This window comes from Herpailurus yagouaroundi, unplaced genomic scaffold (genome assembly GCF_014898765.1).
Source record: "Herpailurus yagouaroundi ecotype Mexico unplaced genomic scaffold, PumYag 181, whole genome shotgun sequence".
Classification (NCBI taxonomy): domain Eukaryota; kingdom Metazoa; phylum Chordata; class Mammalia; order Carnivora; family Felidae; genus Herpailurus; species Herpailurus yagouaroundi.
In genome coordinates this window covers 17,798,445-17,815,348 of record NW_024412412.1, presented here as the reverse complement: position 1 = coordinate 17,815,348, position 16,904 = coordinate 17,798,445, and the positions used below count along the sequence as shown (strand labels likewise).

At 38.8% G+C, this 16,904-nt stretch overlaps 1 pseudogene; it reads left to right on the top strand.

The window, feature by feature from the left end:
* Positions 1-13,312: 13,312 nt before the first annotated feature.
* On the top strand, positions 13,313-15,250 carry LOC121039956 (COP9 signalosome complex subunit 3-like; annotated as a pseudogene).
* The last annotated feature ends 1,654 nt before the right edge of the window (positions 15,251-16,904 follow it).

Sequence of the window (16,904 nt, the reverse complement as noted above, 5' to 3'; positions counted from 1 at the left end):
GGCTTTGCACCTTTAGCACAGAGCCAGACGTGGGGCTCGATCCAACAAAGTGTGAGATCATTACCTGAGACGAATGCTTAACTGACTGAGCCACTCAGGCATCCCAGTTCTTCAGCTCTTCAACCTACTGAAGTTTCAGATCTTCATAAAAGGCACTGATGTTCACATCACTTTCTATGTATTTTACAAGTATCCTCTATAAAATCAGTTGTTCTGGGTCTTGTAATTTGGTCAAAATTTTATTTACTCACATTATTTATCATTGCTAGAATTTTACAAGGCTATAATATAAATCTGAATATTGGGACTTCAGAAGTATTCCAACAACTCAAATTCTACAAATTCTTCTCAAATAAAACACATCAGGGGGGCACAGGCAAAAATGGAGCAAATTAGATTTTTCCTGTTAAGATAGATCAATCAGGATGCAATGAAATCAATCTAATTCGGGCAGCCACAGAAGCATTATACTAAACCCAAACAGTTCGTGTGTGTGTGTGTGTGTGTGTGTGTGTGTGTGTTCCTGAGCTTTTCATTTGAAACAGCAAAGTTTAATTAAATGTGGATTGAGACTCCCAACCCCGAAATCAGCCCTATTGGATGATAGATGTAAGTAGCTTTGCAGCTCAAGACTACACGCTTAATCCAACTATGTTTTTCAGTTGCCAAGAATTAAATAAATAAATCCCTGCACTTAACATTTACTTGATGCCTTGCTTTTTAAGGACTGAAATGGCAAGTCAGATGAAGGAAAACAGCTAAATATGTCATGGTTGAGAGCGCTCCATCTATTCTGCAGCCCCTCTCCTACCCCTCCCTGAGAGATTAACCAACACAACGTGTACACGCTCATACTCACCAGTATCAGTGTAATAGAGTCTCTCAGGGCTATCACTTCACTGCCCAGATATTTTAAATGTAAATTAGAACACCTACTGAAATAGATTGAGAAGAAAATTCATAAGTTCAATTTCACAGGCCAAAGGAGAGCAAACTAATAATATGGATATTCAAACAATAGAGTACATAAAATAGCAAGGATATCAGGCAATTTGCCCCAAAATTACATATTCCGGGTGACCTAAGTCTACTTGCATATGCCACTGTGCTACTGTTGTCGTGTTTTGTTTTTTTCTCCAGTGGTTTTAGGGCTCTGGTAAAATTCGACCTGCACAGTTTACAAAAAGGCTTCTACTGGCTGCCTTCATTTAAAGATTGCATTAGCATAACAAGTGTAATAGTAATCACCTCAACATCATGCGCTTATTGCAATCATTATCAAACTCTGTGGATCAGAGTGTCTGTGCTCCAAGGCAGGCGTTCCCAGCATGCCTCTGGAGGGAACGCAAGTTGCATAATGAGAATGGCCAAGGTACAAATTCCCCATTTTGTTTTGTTTTTGTTTTTTATCCCCTCTGATCATTTGGTTTTTATCTCCTTTGTTATTCCCAGTAGCATCCATTTTTAAAATTACATACAAGGCATGGATTTTAGTGGCTCTATGCATACACTGCAGAGTTACATGCATCTGGGTTTGAATCCTGATTGTGCCATTTACCTGTCTCGCGTTTGGGCAAGTGACTTAACACCAGTAAACTTTTCTCATCTGTAATGGAAAATGGTACCCAACCCATGGGGCTGTTGCAAGCATTAAATAGCATCATATTTATGGATAGCCTAGCAAACTGCCTAGTGCTGTAGAAGGAAGCTGTTTCATAAGTAGCTTCAAAGTATGTTTTTCTTTCTGCATCTCTCCTTTGCTTCCAGTCCACCCAACACACTATTCATCTCTCTCCTGCTTTCTCTGTCTTCATCTTGCCATGCATCGTCCAAAGGTGTGTGCACCAAAACTCTACATCTACTCAGTCTTCTTTCCGGTTTCTGCTCCTATCAGTGCCAACCACAAACTCTACGACCCAGACCCACTGAACTTCTTCCGGTCCACATCACTGAGGGTCTCTCCTTGATCCATACCTTGTATGTGCTCTCTCCCCACTGTGCGAACAAACCTCGGGTCCCTTTTCAGAACTATACTCATGTGTCACCTCCTCATCTCCACACTTGCTTCCTTCTTTCTCTATATCCCCTCTGACCCCAACAGCACTCATCTCCTTGCATTGTAATTAATTGTCTGTGTATTTTTTTTTTCTTTCACTAGATGACACTGACCGGAGATCAACCACAAGTATCTCTGGATTTTTGTTCATTTCATTTTCCTTTGCTTGTCCTAATATCCTGACAGTCGTACCACAGGAGTTCAGTACAGGTTTGTTGCATAGAGGCCGGGGCATCTGTGAAACAGAAATAGGCAACAGCTGGATTATTCAATGAAACTCAAAGTTGTGTAGCGTGGGAACTGTCGTTAATAATACCGTATTGTATTTCTGAAAGTTGCTAAGAGAGTAGATCTTAAAAATTCTCATCACAAGAAAAATTGTAACGATGCGTGGTAATGAAAGTTAACTAGACTTATCATGATGATCGTTTTGCAGTATGTACATATATTGATCACTATGGTGTACACCTGAAACTAATATAATGTTACATGTCAATTACATCTTGATAAAAACTAAAAACAAAACAAAAACCTTGTTTTCCAACCCTCCCCCTAAAAAAATCACCCTATGTTCACACAGCAGGCATGAGTAAGATAGTCCTTGTCTTCTAGATACTGAATATCTTTGAGGAGAGATGAATATGCAAACAGAGAATTGCAATATAACATGCAGTAGAAGGGACTGTGGGCATTCAGAGCAGGATCGCTTACTTAAATATGAAAAAGTTAAAAAAAGCATTCTGATGGGCACCTGGGTGGCTCAGTTGGTTAAGCATCTGACTTTAGCTCAGGTCACAATCTCACTGTTCATGAGTTCAAGCCCCACATGGGACTCTGTGCTGACAGCTCAGAGCCTGCAACCTGATTCTAATTCTGTATGTCCCACTCTCTCTGCCCCGTCCCCTGCTTACACTCTATCTCTCTCTCAAAAATAAATATTAAAAAAAAGAATTAAAAAAAACATTCTGAAAGTCAAAACCTATGCATCTAAAGGACATCTCTAAAGCATTATCATCATTGTTTACTGTTATCATTTATTTTCAAATTTGGCAAGTACAGCAAATTCCAAACATGTGACCAATGTAAACGTCTATGGACTTAATATTCTTGTTAATATAAACAACTATATGGAAAGATTATTACTCCTGTGTAATAATTTCATATAATTCATATTAACATATTCTTAGCACTAAAATTAAATTATTTCATAATTGCATCTCTGATGTTTCAGAAGCCACATTAAAATACCTCAGTGACTCAAGGTCAGTGTGAAATTAAGTCCTAATACATGAAGCAAATGGTTATTTGAACATTGTTTGAAATATCTTCAAGTAAGTATTTGTTGAAACATTTCAAAATTTGCCACTCGATATGTAGGACTACGTAGTTAATACTCTAAAGGCCATTTGCTGTCATAAATAACATAACAATGTACTCTTATCCCCACCCTTTGTTCCTCTTCTCCAAATTTAAGAATCCAACTCTATAGGACTAGATGTGTAGATATGAGGAATTTATGAAAAATTAGAGAAGATGGCTATTTTGTTAACGTTCGTCAAATTGTTTTAAAATTTTTATTTAATTGGCACAGAATTAGTGGCTGAAAGATTTTAAAGTAAGCACAAGAGTGGTGAGTCAGCTGGAAGAAACATCCATTAAGAATTACACTTCAGTCTTTGGTAATGTAACTCTTGCTGGGTTAGTAACTCTGTGAGAACACTTTCACATTGAAATGTTCATTTTCAGACAAGAAAATTCCTAACCATTCTACTTAGCTTTTTTTTCTTCTTCCCATTCAACAAATTTTAACAAATTGTCTTATCTCGGAGCTTATATTTTGTCCTAAAATTTTTGGAGCAGATAATACAGAAACTCCTAGTCTATAAACCCATTACCAATATCTGTAAGAATATTTAGAGTCAACAAGTCATGAAACATAAAGCTGAAAAGCAGCAGTAATTGATTTTGTAGTTTTTTTTAATGTGTTTATTTTATTTAATTAGAAAGAGAGAGGTGAGAGAGAGAATCCCAAGCAGGTTCCCCGCTGTTAGCACAGAGCCCGATGTGGGACTTGAACTCCCGAACTGTGAGATTATGACCTGAGCCAAAATGAAGAGTCAGATGGTTAACCGACTGAGCCACCCAGGCACCCCACCTTTTATAGTTTTTGATGTACGGATTATGGATTATATATTTTTTTTCATTTTTGGATACATGTATTAACCATAAGCATTATGGATAAATTATTCTTAAAAGTGAGAGTGAGGTATATGAAAAATAAACTAAGGAAAATTGCAGATGACTATAAAAATTAATATCCTACTTGCTTCTGTTAACCTGCCTTGTACAGGACTGGCATTACTACGCCTTCCTGCTGTACAGAGAATTCAGACATCCTCACCAGCTTGCTTCACAATTCATCAGGAATAGGGACTATACATATGATTACATGGCAAATGAAAACATTTAGCGTCACAGAAAATAGATTTCTTTCACTGCATTAATGTCAGCCCTTCCACAAACAATAGCAACCCAAGCAAACATGAACACAAACACGCGGAGCGCCCGGGCCTCTGCCGCTTTGTTTCTGGGACTCGGGGCCGACCTGGGCATCTGCAGGGCTTCGATTACAGCTGAAGCTTCCAGAAGCAGCTGTGGACGGAAATAAGTCTTTATTCCAAGTGAATGCAAAAAGGACTCTTCCAAAAACATTCATTTTATAGTGCACAGTAGCCTGGCGAAAATAGCAGCACTCTTTTAATTCCCCCATTCTGATAAAAATGAGGACAATAATTGGACAATACACAGGAACAAGCTTGGGTTCTATCTTATTAATCTGCTTCGTGTTAAGAAAGATGAAAAAAAAAAAAGAGCTCTCCTTTTACTCCATGTTTTGTTTTGCTTTCATCCAATAAGATAAAAATAATTTAAGTTTTGTAAGTTTTCTTGTATAGGCAATGTAGTCCTGTGGCTTAAAAATCAAAATGACGTGTAAAGAAGATGATTGGAAAGAACCATGATTTTGAGTTTATTTTGTATCCTTCAGTATTTCTTTATATATACAGATACGAAGATATGTTATTTCTCCATTTCTTAGTAAAAAATTGCATACTACAAAGATTGTTCTTTACCTTTCTCTTTTTTGCTTATAATGTATCCTGAAGGCTTCTTCCACAGCAATGTAGAAGCAGTTTGCATTCTTTTTTTACAGAAGCGTGGTATTCCATTGGTAGATATGCAACTGTTTATGCATTAATTACTTTTGAGGTTAGGAAAATGCAAGCTGAAAGTTTCATACCCTTTTTTTTTTAAAGACACAAGCTTTTAAATGAGATAAGAATATTTTAGGCCAAAGAAGAAAAAGAGTTTAAATCTAGTGTTCTCAGGTCTTCGATGGATGTTACAGTCATAAGTCAAGAGATGATAGTTTCATGCTCATATTGCAAAATATTATTGGCTCTGAACATACAAGGTAAGTACACACTATATATAACTATATATGGTTTATGTATCAGTATGACAGCTGCTATCTCCGAATATAAAGATAATTTTAAAAACTGGCCACAAAAGCATTTATTTAAAGGTTCTTTGAGATTATACTTGCCTCATAATACTGTATTATTGTCAGTGACTGGTTATGTATGTTAATAGTTGTTTCTTCCTTTTAAGTAAGTAAACTCCTTCCCTTGTATTCCCTGTCTTTTGTAAAAATAGGACAGAGCTAAGGATGTTGGGGCTTTACAAACGAGTTTAGTCTATTGTAGCAATACTTGTTCTCAGTATTTTTAAAGCTATAATGTTATTTTCATGACATTCTTTTGCATTATCTGAATCACTAATTCTCTCTGTTGAATAAATAAATTAAAACCAATGATATCCACATAATTCTCAAAGTGACTTGATGATATTCATCCATAGGCAGAGAAATTCAAGTCAGAAAAGGACTTTCTGGAATCTCTTATCATTTTACAGATAATTCACTCGAGTGCAGAGAAGTTGAGCGAAGTTGTCCATGATTGTACAGATGAGCCAGGATTTGATTTCAGGAAAGTTGATTCTGACTGATCTTCTTGGTCCTACGAGACCCTGCTTTATCAATTAACAAGCCTGGTGTATGCAACGTGCAATGTACAGAAAGAGATGAAGAAAAGAATCAGATCTCCTTTTGTAAGGATACCAAATATAAACTGAAAGTGTCAAACTTAGCAGAAAGTTAACTTTAATGATAAATGACTTTTACATTTTCAAGGCATTTTGTTTAAAAAAAATTTTAATGTTTATTTATATTTGAGAGAGAGAGACAGAGCACGAGCAGGGGAAGGGGCAGAGAGAGACAGACAGAATCTGAAGCAGGCTCCAGGCTCTGAGCTGTCAGCACAGAGCCCCATGCAGGGCTTAAACCCATGAGTGGTGGGATCATGACCTGAGCCAAAGTCGGAGACCCAACCCACTGAGCCACCCAGGGGCACCTTTCAAAGCATCTTAAAAGTAAATTATCAAGTTCGTAGCAATTGTTGTTATAACTTCGATGTAATGTTTGGCACGTTCCTAGGACAAGGTCGAGTCTGTGTGTTTTCTGGGTGGTTTCAGAGTGGGTAAGGCCATAGAAGGAGCTAGGCAGCCAAGTTAGGCATCTTTAGCCTTTGGATCTGGTAACTGGAAAGCTACTTGTTGTTGTCCCAGAGGAAGTCATTTCTGGAGGAAGAAGGCTTAATGGATTCAGATGGGTAAAGTTATTCAATTAATAATTACTGGTCACTGGGCCACCTGTGTGGCTCAGTTGGTTAAGTGTCCTCCTTCAGCTCAGGTCATGATCTCACAGGTATGTGGGTATGAGCCCTGCATCGGGCTCTGTGCTGACAGCTCAGAGCCTGGAACCTGCTTCCAATTCTGTCTCCCTCTCTTTCTGTCCCTTCCCTGCTTGTGCTCAGTCTCTCTGTCTCACACATAAATAAACATAAAATATTTTTTAATAAAAAAATAATAATTACTGAGCACCTACTACATGCTGTGGACTATTCTAGATTCTGAGGATATAGTGGTCCTATCTTCCTGGGGAGAAGGGCATACTTTTATAGTATCCTAGAAAGTGATAGGTGCTATAAGAAGGATGACAAAGAGTGAATGGGGTTATAATTTAAAGCAGGTGGTTGGGAAAGGTGTTGCCAGTTGAACTATGTCTCGTCCCCAAACCGTGCACTAAAGTCCTAACCCCCACACCTCAAATGTGGCTCCGTTTGGATATAGAGTTCTTACAGAGGTAACCAAGTTAGAATGAGGTTATTAGGGTGGGCCCTAAGCTAATATGATTTACAAAAAGGGGAAATTTGGACACAGAGATACACACAGAGGGAAGATGATGTGAATATACGGGGAAATGTCATTTGAACGTGAAGATGGCCATCTCTCGGCCAAGGAGAGGGGCCTGGAACATAGTCTTCCCTCACAGCCCTCAAAGGAAACGACCCTGGTGATGCCTTGATATGGAACTTGTGGCCTCCACAACAGTGGGACAATAAATTCCTGCTGTTCAAGCCATACGTTTCGTGATACTTTGTTAAGGCAAGTGTAGTGAACTAATTGAGAAAGTCTCACCGGAAGGCAATGTGTGTGAGTGAGGACTTGAAAGTGATGAGAAGGGTGGCTGAAGCTTTTGAGGGAACCGTGTTCCAGGCAGAGAGCAAAGAACTCAGGCCAGAAGCCGCCAGGTCTGTTGGCAGAACATCAGGAGGCTGTGTGGCTGGACCGAACGAGGAAGCCGAAGGAGAGCAGGAGCGGGTGAGGTCAGGAGACGGAGGGCTCGCGGAGGTGCCTTATAAGCCATTGTCAAGACTTAGCTTTTACTACGAGCGAGATAAGAAGCTACTGGTGGTTTCTAAGCAGAGGAGAGATAGGATTTTTACTTCACAAGATCATTTTGCTACAGTGTTGAGCCCAAAACCTGTGAGTGCTGGGGCAGGTGGAAGCAGGGTCACCCTCTAGCCGGCGTTTGCCATCCTCTAAGCAAAGGTGGTGGACACTTGCCCTGGGTTAGCGAACTCGAGCAACGGCTACATTGCGGAAATCTTCTGAAGGTAGAACAGGTAGAGTGGTTTGATGGCCTGGACGTGTGAGAGAAAGAAAGGAGATGAGAACAACTTGAGTTGTCATTGGTGACACTGACCAGAGTGGCAGGGCAAAGGGACTGGAGCGAATTTAACGAGAGAATAGGAAAAGGATGTGATGCAACAAATACAAACATTTTCAAAGAATTTTGCTATGAAGAGGAGCAAGGAAGTGGGAAGACTGGAACAGGGGTGAATGGGGCTAAGAAATATTTTGGGGGCAGAATAAAAACTTGCTTGCATAGTGATGGGAATGACCCAATAAAGACAGAAATTGCTGGGGTCGGTGCTCTGGTAAAGTGCAGAGGGAAGAACTGAGGGAGCAATGACCTTGAGCACAAGGAAAATGCTGATCAATGGGAAGGGCTGGAGGAGAACCAGTGTCTGCAGGGGGGACAAAAATCTCCAACCAGAGAGCAAATTAACTTTACTTCCAGCTCCATTTAGAAAAGTCTCAAGAAAGAATTTTAAATTGGCCTCGCTTGGGTCACAGGTCCACCCTTGGCCAGTGGTGTCCCAGAGGGTAAGATACTGAATTTGGCAATATTTACCAGGACTACGTTTCTTTTGAAAAACTTAAACGTTGAAACCATTAAAAAGGAAAAAAAAAAAAGGTCAAATTAAAGCAGGCCAAAGTAACAGAACACCCAATAGCTTATTTATTCATCCTTCCATTCATTCATTCATTCATTCATTCATTCACTTTGAGAGACTGAAGGAAGGGGCATAAAGAGAGGGAGAGAGAGAGAATATGCATGGGGCATTGAACTTATGAACTGTGAGATCATGACCTGAGCAGAAATCAAGAGTCAGATGCTTAACTGACTGAGCCACCCAGGCACCCAAAAGAGCATCTTTTTAAAAAAAATATTTAAAATAATGTAGCTTGTAGTACTGTAACAATAATGTAAAAATAGTGTGTATATAAAACTGGTAACAATGCATCATTATGTTGCTTGGGAGTTTGGGGACAGGAAAGAGAGAAAGAAGTGTGCCAACATACCAAGAACAGTAAAAACCCTGAATATAAAATTCATAAATCCTAAGTGTTCCTTGAATTTCTTTTTTTTATTCTTTTCTCATTGACACACTGCTGTACTCTCTTACTTTTAAATTGGTAGAGTTCATCACTGGAGACATACTCTGAAAGGTGGCTCCTTTTAGATTATGGAAGCAGTAGGTTCAGAGGAAGTATTTTTATAAAATAGGCAGTTGTAGCTTGTTTCAAATATGTATCACTTAAGTGAAGCAGAGAGTTGAATAGAATTGCTCAGTGGATATTCTGGGGGAAAAAATGGTCAGGCTAGGTTATTATCAACCTTCTCCAAAGAACTGGGGTTCTAATTCCAATGCATAATTATTCAACTTCCCAGTTCACTTGAATATATATACACACAGCTTTAGTGATCAGCTTCTGGATAAGAGAGGGGCAAATTGGAAGAGATAGAAAATCAAAGTGGATGTCTATTAATGCAATTCACAATTCAAACACCTAGAGTAAAACTAGATAGATAGAGGTGGGAAAGAAGAAAAGTTAACAAAAGATTCCAGCTCCTTGACCTAGAACAGAAATCTCAGTATTCATCAAATGCAAGGAGTTATATTACAGGAATCCCTGGACATATTTTTAAGTGCCTTTTCAGCATAAGCCTTAAATTTGAGTCTAGCCTTGATTCTAGTTTAACTAACTGGTTAACTTGGAGAAAACCACTTACCATCTTTGAGCCTTATTGAATAAATTTCAAAAATTGTAAACTGATGTGAAACATTAATCACTACTTATAATGAATGGTACTCTACTATATATAGTTATAGACTATATGATATATGCATAATATGCATATATATGGTGTGCATTATATATATCCTGTATGTATTACATATATGTGATATGAGCTGGGAATATTTTATTTTATTTTTTAATGTTTTTTTTTTATTTATTTTTGAGACAGAGAGAGACAGAGCATGAGCAGGGGAGGGGCAGAAAGAGAGTGAGACACAGAATCTGAAGCAGGCTCCAGGCTCTGAGCTGTCAACACAGAGCCCGACGCGGGGCTCGAACTCGCAGAGTGTGAGATCATGACCTGAGCCGAAGCCGGACGCTTAACCGACTGAGCCACCCAGGTGCCCCCATTTTATTTTATTTTATTTTATTTTATTTTATTTTGACTCTACGTATTGCTTATTAACTGCACAGCCTTCAGCATCATGCCTAGCCTCTCTAAGCGCATGTTTCTTCATTCATATCTTTGCTGAGTTGTTTTGAGGGTCATATGCAATTTTCTATAGCTTCTGCCACATGTGGGTACCTAAAACTATAAATTATTAATATAATTATTTTTATCTGTTTTCATATTTTTTTAAAATAATGTTTATTTATCTTGAGAGAGACAGAACTGTGGGGGGGCAGAGAGAGGGGGAGAGAAAGAATCCCCACCAGGACAGTGCAGAGATCAACTCAGCCTTGATCCCACAAACCGTAAGATCGTGACCTGAACCGAAACCAGAAGTCAGATACCTAACCATCTGAGCCACCCAGTTACCCCTTTATCTATCTTCATATTCTTTGGCTTTAATGTTATCACACATTTTGAAGATTCATAATCATCTCCACCTTCCATTTCTCATTTTTAGTTCTAAAACCAAAAGAGGAAGGATACCATATGCATTTCTACTATTGTGTATTGTTATCACTATACTTCTAGCACCGGATGCAACAGAGGTTGAGCTTATTGGAAAAAATTGTGACTCAGAAGTAGAAGTGAGTCCTATCAAGTACTTCTCAGAGACGTGTCCTATGAGAATTATTGGTTACACTTCTAGAGCAGATCACTAGGCTTGCAGGAGCATGCTCCTAGAACATCAGTGATTTTTCTAAGTAGATCAGGATCTCCTATTAATTGTGAAAGAGACCACTTTTAACTCTGCTTCCCATCACTTCTGGCAGAAAAATGTGGAAGGGCTCGGTGATCCCATTTTAGGTTCCTTTAAAACTTGAATGATGCTGGCAGAATTATGGAAATTGGATTAGTAAGCAACTGCCAAACTCATGATTATACATTTAAATAAATAATAATAGATTTAAAACAAATATAAATATTTCCATATATAATTCAAGTATCTTATTTTGATGTAATTTCAGTATAACGCTGTGTGTTCATACTTGAATGTAATTTCCATTGCATTTTTGTGTAACTTCTTTAGCATCCGTATTGTTATGTAATTGACACACAATGAAATTAACCATTCAGTGTTCAATTCAATGGTTTTTCATGTATTCACAGACTGGTACAAGCATCACCACAATCTAAGTTTTTGGAATATTTTTATCAACTCAAAAATAAACCCCACATGCATTAACATTTGCTCTATAATCCTTCCTCCCTCACATACCTCAGCCTTATGCCCTAGGCTAATATACTTTCTGTCTTTATTGATTCACCTGTTCTGAACTTCTTTTAAAAATGGCATCGTGTAATATGTGGCCTTTTGTAACTGTCTTCTTTCACTTAACATAATGTTTTCGAGGTTCATCCATATTGTAGCATGTATTGGTACTTTATTCCTTTTTATTATCAAATAACATTTTATTATTTAGGTACACCACATCTTAATTATCTATTCATTGAAGGACATGTGTGATATTTCCATTTTTTTTCCAATTTTGGATGATGCTACTATGAATATTCATGTACAATTTTTGTGTGGGTATATATTTTTCTTTCTCTTGGGTTCACACCTAGAATGGAAATGCTGAGTCAAATGGTAACTGTTTAACATCTTGAGAAACTGATAAAATATTTCCACAGTGGCTGTGCCACTGCTATATTCTTACTAGCCGTGAGTGAGAATTCCAACTTTTCCACGTTATTGTCAACACTTGTTACTGTCTATCTCTTTGATTATAACCATCATAGTGGGTACAAATTAGTGTCTCATGTGGTTTTAAGTTGCATTTTCCTAATAATTACCGATGTTGAACATGTCTTTCCGTGTTTATTGCCCATTTCTATGTTTTCTTTGGAGGGATGTCTACTCAGCTTCTTTTCTCATTTTTAAATTGAATTGTCCTTTTATTATCGAGTTGTAAGGAATATTTACATATTATAGATGTATAAAAGTCCATTATCAGATATGTGATTTTCAAATATTTTCTCTGATTCTCTGGGTTGTCTTTTAACTTTCCTATTGGCATCAATTGTAGCATAAAGGCTTTAATTTTAATGTCGTTGAATTTACCTTTTTTGCTGAAGAGCACTTTTTTGGGTGTTATATCTAAGAAACCACTGTCTAAACCAAGGCACACAGATTTACAACTATGTTTTCTTCTAAGCCTTTTATACTTTTGCTCTTATGCTTATGTCTGTAACATATTTTGTGTTGATTTTTGTGAAAAATGTGAGGTGGATGGTCCATCCAAATTTATTCTTTTGCATGCAGATATTCAGTTGTCTGAGGGCCATCTGTTGAAAATTATTCTTTACCCACTGAATAGTCTTGACACCCTTGTTAGAAATAAACTGACTATAAATATATGGGTTCTTTCTCTTTTTTTAATTGTTTATTTATTTATTTTGAGAGAGAGCAGGGGAAGGGCATAGAGAGAGGGAGAGAGAGAATCCCAAGCAGGCTCTGCACCCTCAGTGCAGAGCCTAATATAGAGCTCAGACTCATGAACCATGAGATCAGGACCTGAGCCAAAATCAAGTGTCAGACGTTTAACCAACTGAGCCACCTGGGTGCCCCTGTATGGGTTATTTCTCAACTGTCAATTCTATTCAGTTGACCTATAAATTTATCGTTTTGCCAGATTTCACAGTCTGGATTACTATATCTTTGTAGTAAGATTTGAATTTGAGATTTGGTCTTATTTTTGAAGGTTATTTTGGCATCCTAGATTTCTATACAGATTTTTGAATTAACTTGTCAATTTCTGCTAAAAGTCTTGAGGCCTTCCTGTGATTCACTGTGGCCCTTCCTCCCGCAATGGTCACCTCTGCCTGCTCAGGCTGCCTCTGTCGCTTGGACTGCTCTGGAGAAAACATGGTGTCTGCCCTCAATTTGTGAACAGTGCTAGCCCTCAGCTCAAAGGCAAATAATTGAACTTTGTGAATTGATCAACAAGAATAAGGAACTTTTTGCAAGTAACTTATCATATCTGGGCACTATGTTTGGAGCTTCTGGTGTACTGGAACACTTCTTGGGTGTCCTTGCTGTTTTGTTTGCAAGGTTTTCTATGCCCAGCATTCCTGGTTCCCAAATATGATTATTCCAGGTATAGCTTTTCATTAGTACTTATAATGGGGAGCATATTCAATATGCAACAAATAACTTTGCTGGGCTTTGCCATCAGTTAACAAATGCACTTGTGGAAAGCAAACAGCCCCTGGGAGGAATTGGCATCCTTAATGTAGCAATAGACAAGCTTCAGATGAATGCAAACTAACTGACTCCCATACCTGCTAATCTTTGCCAGCTTTGCTTGCAGGCAAAATGCTTTAAGTGTGCCCTTCCATATCTTGACATAGATATGATAGGTAGCTCTAAAGAGAATAGAGCTCTATTCATCTTGGGTTTTGTTTTCGGTGTTTTATGATGCTTTGACAATTTGGAGGCCCTGTGGGCCTGGGGAGGGGTTAGCTAATTCCTAGAGACAGCTAACAACTTGCCTGTGAGCATGCATTTGACATGCAAATTAATCAGTCCCTTCAGATACTCCTCTGCCTGTCTCACTGTCAGACTCCTGCCATTGGGAACATTACCAACCCCCCCCCCCCCCGCCCTAAATCACCCCAGATCCAGGTGTGGGACAACTACGGACCACCACTATAACCCAGAGCCTACCAAAATTATTCAAACATCCATTCCTAAACTTGCTTAGTTTGCCTGCTTTACCTTGCCTGTTTCTTCCCTCAAAAACCAGAATAAAGGCTTTGAGCCACACTTTGCCCTGGTTCCTTCTGCCCCCTGATTGACCGTAGTGCTTCCTCATGTGGTCCTGTGTGGAGTGCTGTGCCCTCTCCTCTTGGGAAGTGTAAACGACAATATTTTCAATGGCAATTATCCCCTGATCTATTGGCCTCTCTATATCTGAAAATCCTAGGTACATTTTAGAACAGGAGCCTATGATGCAAAGCACTTTTTATGATACTGTTATATGGAAGAATTATCTGGGCCAGGCTGACGAGCACTTTACTTTTCTGAACAGGCTAAACCCAGGCCTGCTGTGGTGATCAGTCATATCATGTGGGAGTCATGTATAAAAAGTGCATTCTAGCTTCTCTGATGCTTCTTAGCAAAGTACAGTAGCTACCAAAACATAACGTCTCAGATTATGAGTAGATTCATTAAGTCCCTTAGCAGTGTTTACCATGAGTTACCACAAATTTATCCAACCAACAATCTTTCAAGACTTTCAAACCTGGTAAATTAATTACAGCGAAATTTTTGCTTAGGATAACATCATGCGACTGGAGAAGCGAAACTTGTTATCTCTTTAAAAGAATCCTGAAAGGGGCGCCTGGGTGGCGCAGTCGGTTAAGCGTCCGACTTCAGCCAGGTCACGATCTCGCGGTCCGTGAGTTCGAGCCCCACGTCAGGCTCTGGGCTGATGGCTCAGAGCCTGGAGCCTGTTTCCGATTCTGTGTCTCCCTCTCTCTCTGCCCCTCCCCCGTTCATGCTCTGTCTCTCTCTGTCCCAAAAATAAATAAACGTTGAAAAAAAAACAAAACATTTAAAAAAAAGAATCCTGAAAGGCTTGCAAAGACTTTTTAAACATTATTGTCATGAAATTTGGCAAGGTGTGCGCAATTACCTGGACCTCAAGAGACAGAGAAACACATACTACACATGACAGAAGATGGTGAGACTTTTGCAAGCATGTTATGATCAGTTTTTCTAATGACTACCCCAGAATATAATATATAATCCAGGCATGCTTCATAACATTGGTCCGGAAATGTTGAAATAAAGAGAGCTTGATGAGTGACCGAAAGCCATGGATTAAGAGGCTGTGGTGAATCCCCAATCTGCACAGAAGAGAATAGGATCACAAGGTGAATCAGTAAACAAACCATATAGTTGCTCTTGAAACTAACATGCATCCTGAGTTAAATAAAGGTGAAACCAACCATCGCCTTGGCCAGAGGCAAATGTTACAAGGGTGGCAAGGGAGGACCAAGACTGTCTCCCCTGGATGTTAGAGAATTAAACTTTTTTTTTTGACAAATCCTGGCGATATCTCCTAGCTGCAGTACCTTTAACTGCTTGCCCCGTTGCTGAACACAAGCCTCTGCTTGACACAGGCTCCTGCTGGACATGAGAGACTCCATGTTCCTCTCTACAAATACAGCACAAGTTTATTCCTTTGCAGTTCTGGAAGTCAGAAATCCAAACTAAGTTTCACTTAGCTGAAGTGAAGGTACCCACAAGGCTGGTTCCTTCTGGAAGCATTAAGGGGAGAGTCTGTTTCCTTGCCTTTTCCGTGTCTAGTGGTTGCCTCTATTCCTTGGCTTGTGGCGCCTTCCCAAACTGCCAAAGTTCTCGACTCCTATCTCTGCTTCAGCAGTTTCATTGCCTTTTGACTCTGACTCCTGCTGTGTCCTTCTGATAAGGACCATTGTGATTTTACTGTATCTATGTGGATAATCCAGTGTGATCTCTCCCTGTCAAAATCCTTAATTAAACCCCATCTGCAAACTCTTTTTCACCATACAAGGGGATATTCACAGGTTCCAGAGATTAGAATGTGGATGGGTTTGGGGCAGTGCGTTACTGCTGGTTAGAGTACTGCCATCTTAACAATACGACGTCTTCTGACTCAAGACCATGGGATGTGTTTTCCTTTGTTTAGATCTTCTTTAATTTCTTTCAACGGTGCTTTGTCATTTTCAGTGTATAAATTTTTCACTTCTTCTGTTAAATTGATACCTAAGTATTTTATTCTTACTGATCTATTGTCAATGGAGTTGCTTGCTTAACTTCATTTTACAAATGATTAATCTAGTATCCAGAAGCGCAATTGATGTTTATATATTAATATCATATACTACAATCTTATTGACTCATGTATTAGTTCTAATAGCTTTATGGTGGATTATGTAGGATAGTCCATATTCAAGACCATGCCATCTGAAATAGAGATTATTTAATTTCTTCTTTTCCAGTCTGGATGACTTTTATTTCATTTTCTTGCCTACTTGCCCTGGATAGAAGTTTCAGTAAAGTATTGAATAGAAATGGTGGGATCAGATGTCCTTGTTTCCATTACATATTTATTATAAATGAAATCTCATATTTAATTTAGAAAAATCAGAATTCACAGGTAGGTAAAATATCGGAAAATAAAATCATCTGTACTTCTGCATTTGGATGGAGTAATTTGTAACAGATCAAGCTACTACTAAGAACAGGTAGGGGGGAGAAAAGCCAAATAAAATGTAAAAGATAATTTTAAAAAAATTTTAATGTTTATTTATTTTTGAGAAAGAGACAGAGCACGAGCAGGGTAGGGACAGAGAGAGAGGGAGTCACAGAATCCAAAGCAGGCTCCAGGCTCTGAGCTGGCAGCACAGAGCCGGATGCGGGGCTCGAACCCACAAACCACAAACTGTGAGATCACGACATGAGCCAAAGTCCGACGCTTAAGTGACTAAGTCACCCAAGCATCCCTGTAAAAGGTAATTTTTAATCGCATTAGAAAGCTGTGGAAGCAACATGTACTAGAGGAACTCTGGCTGAGGACA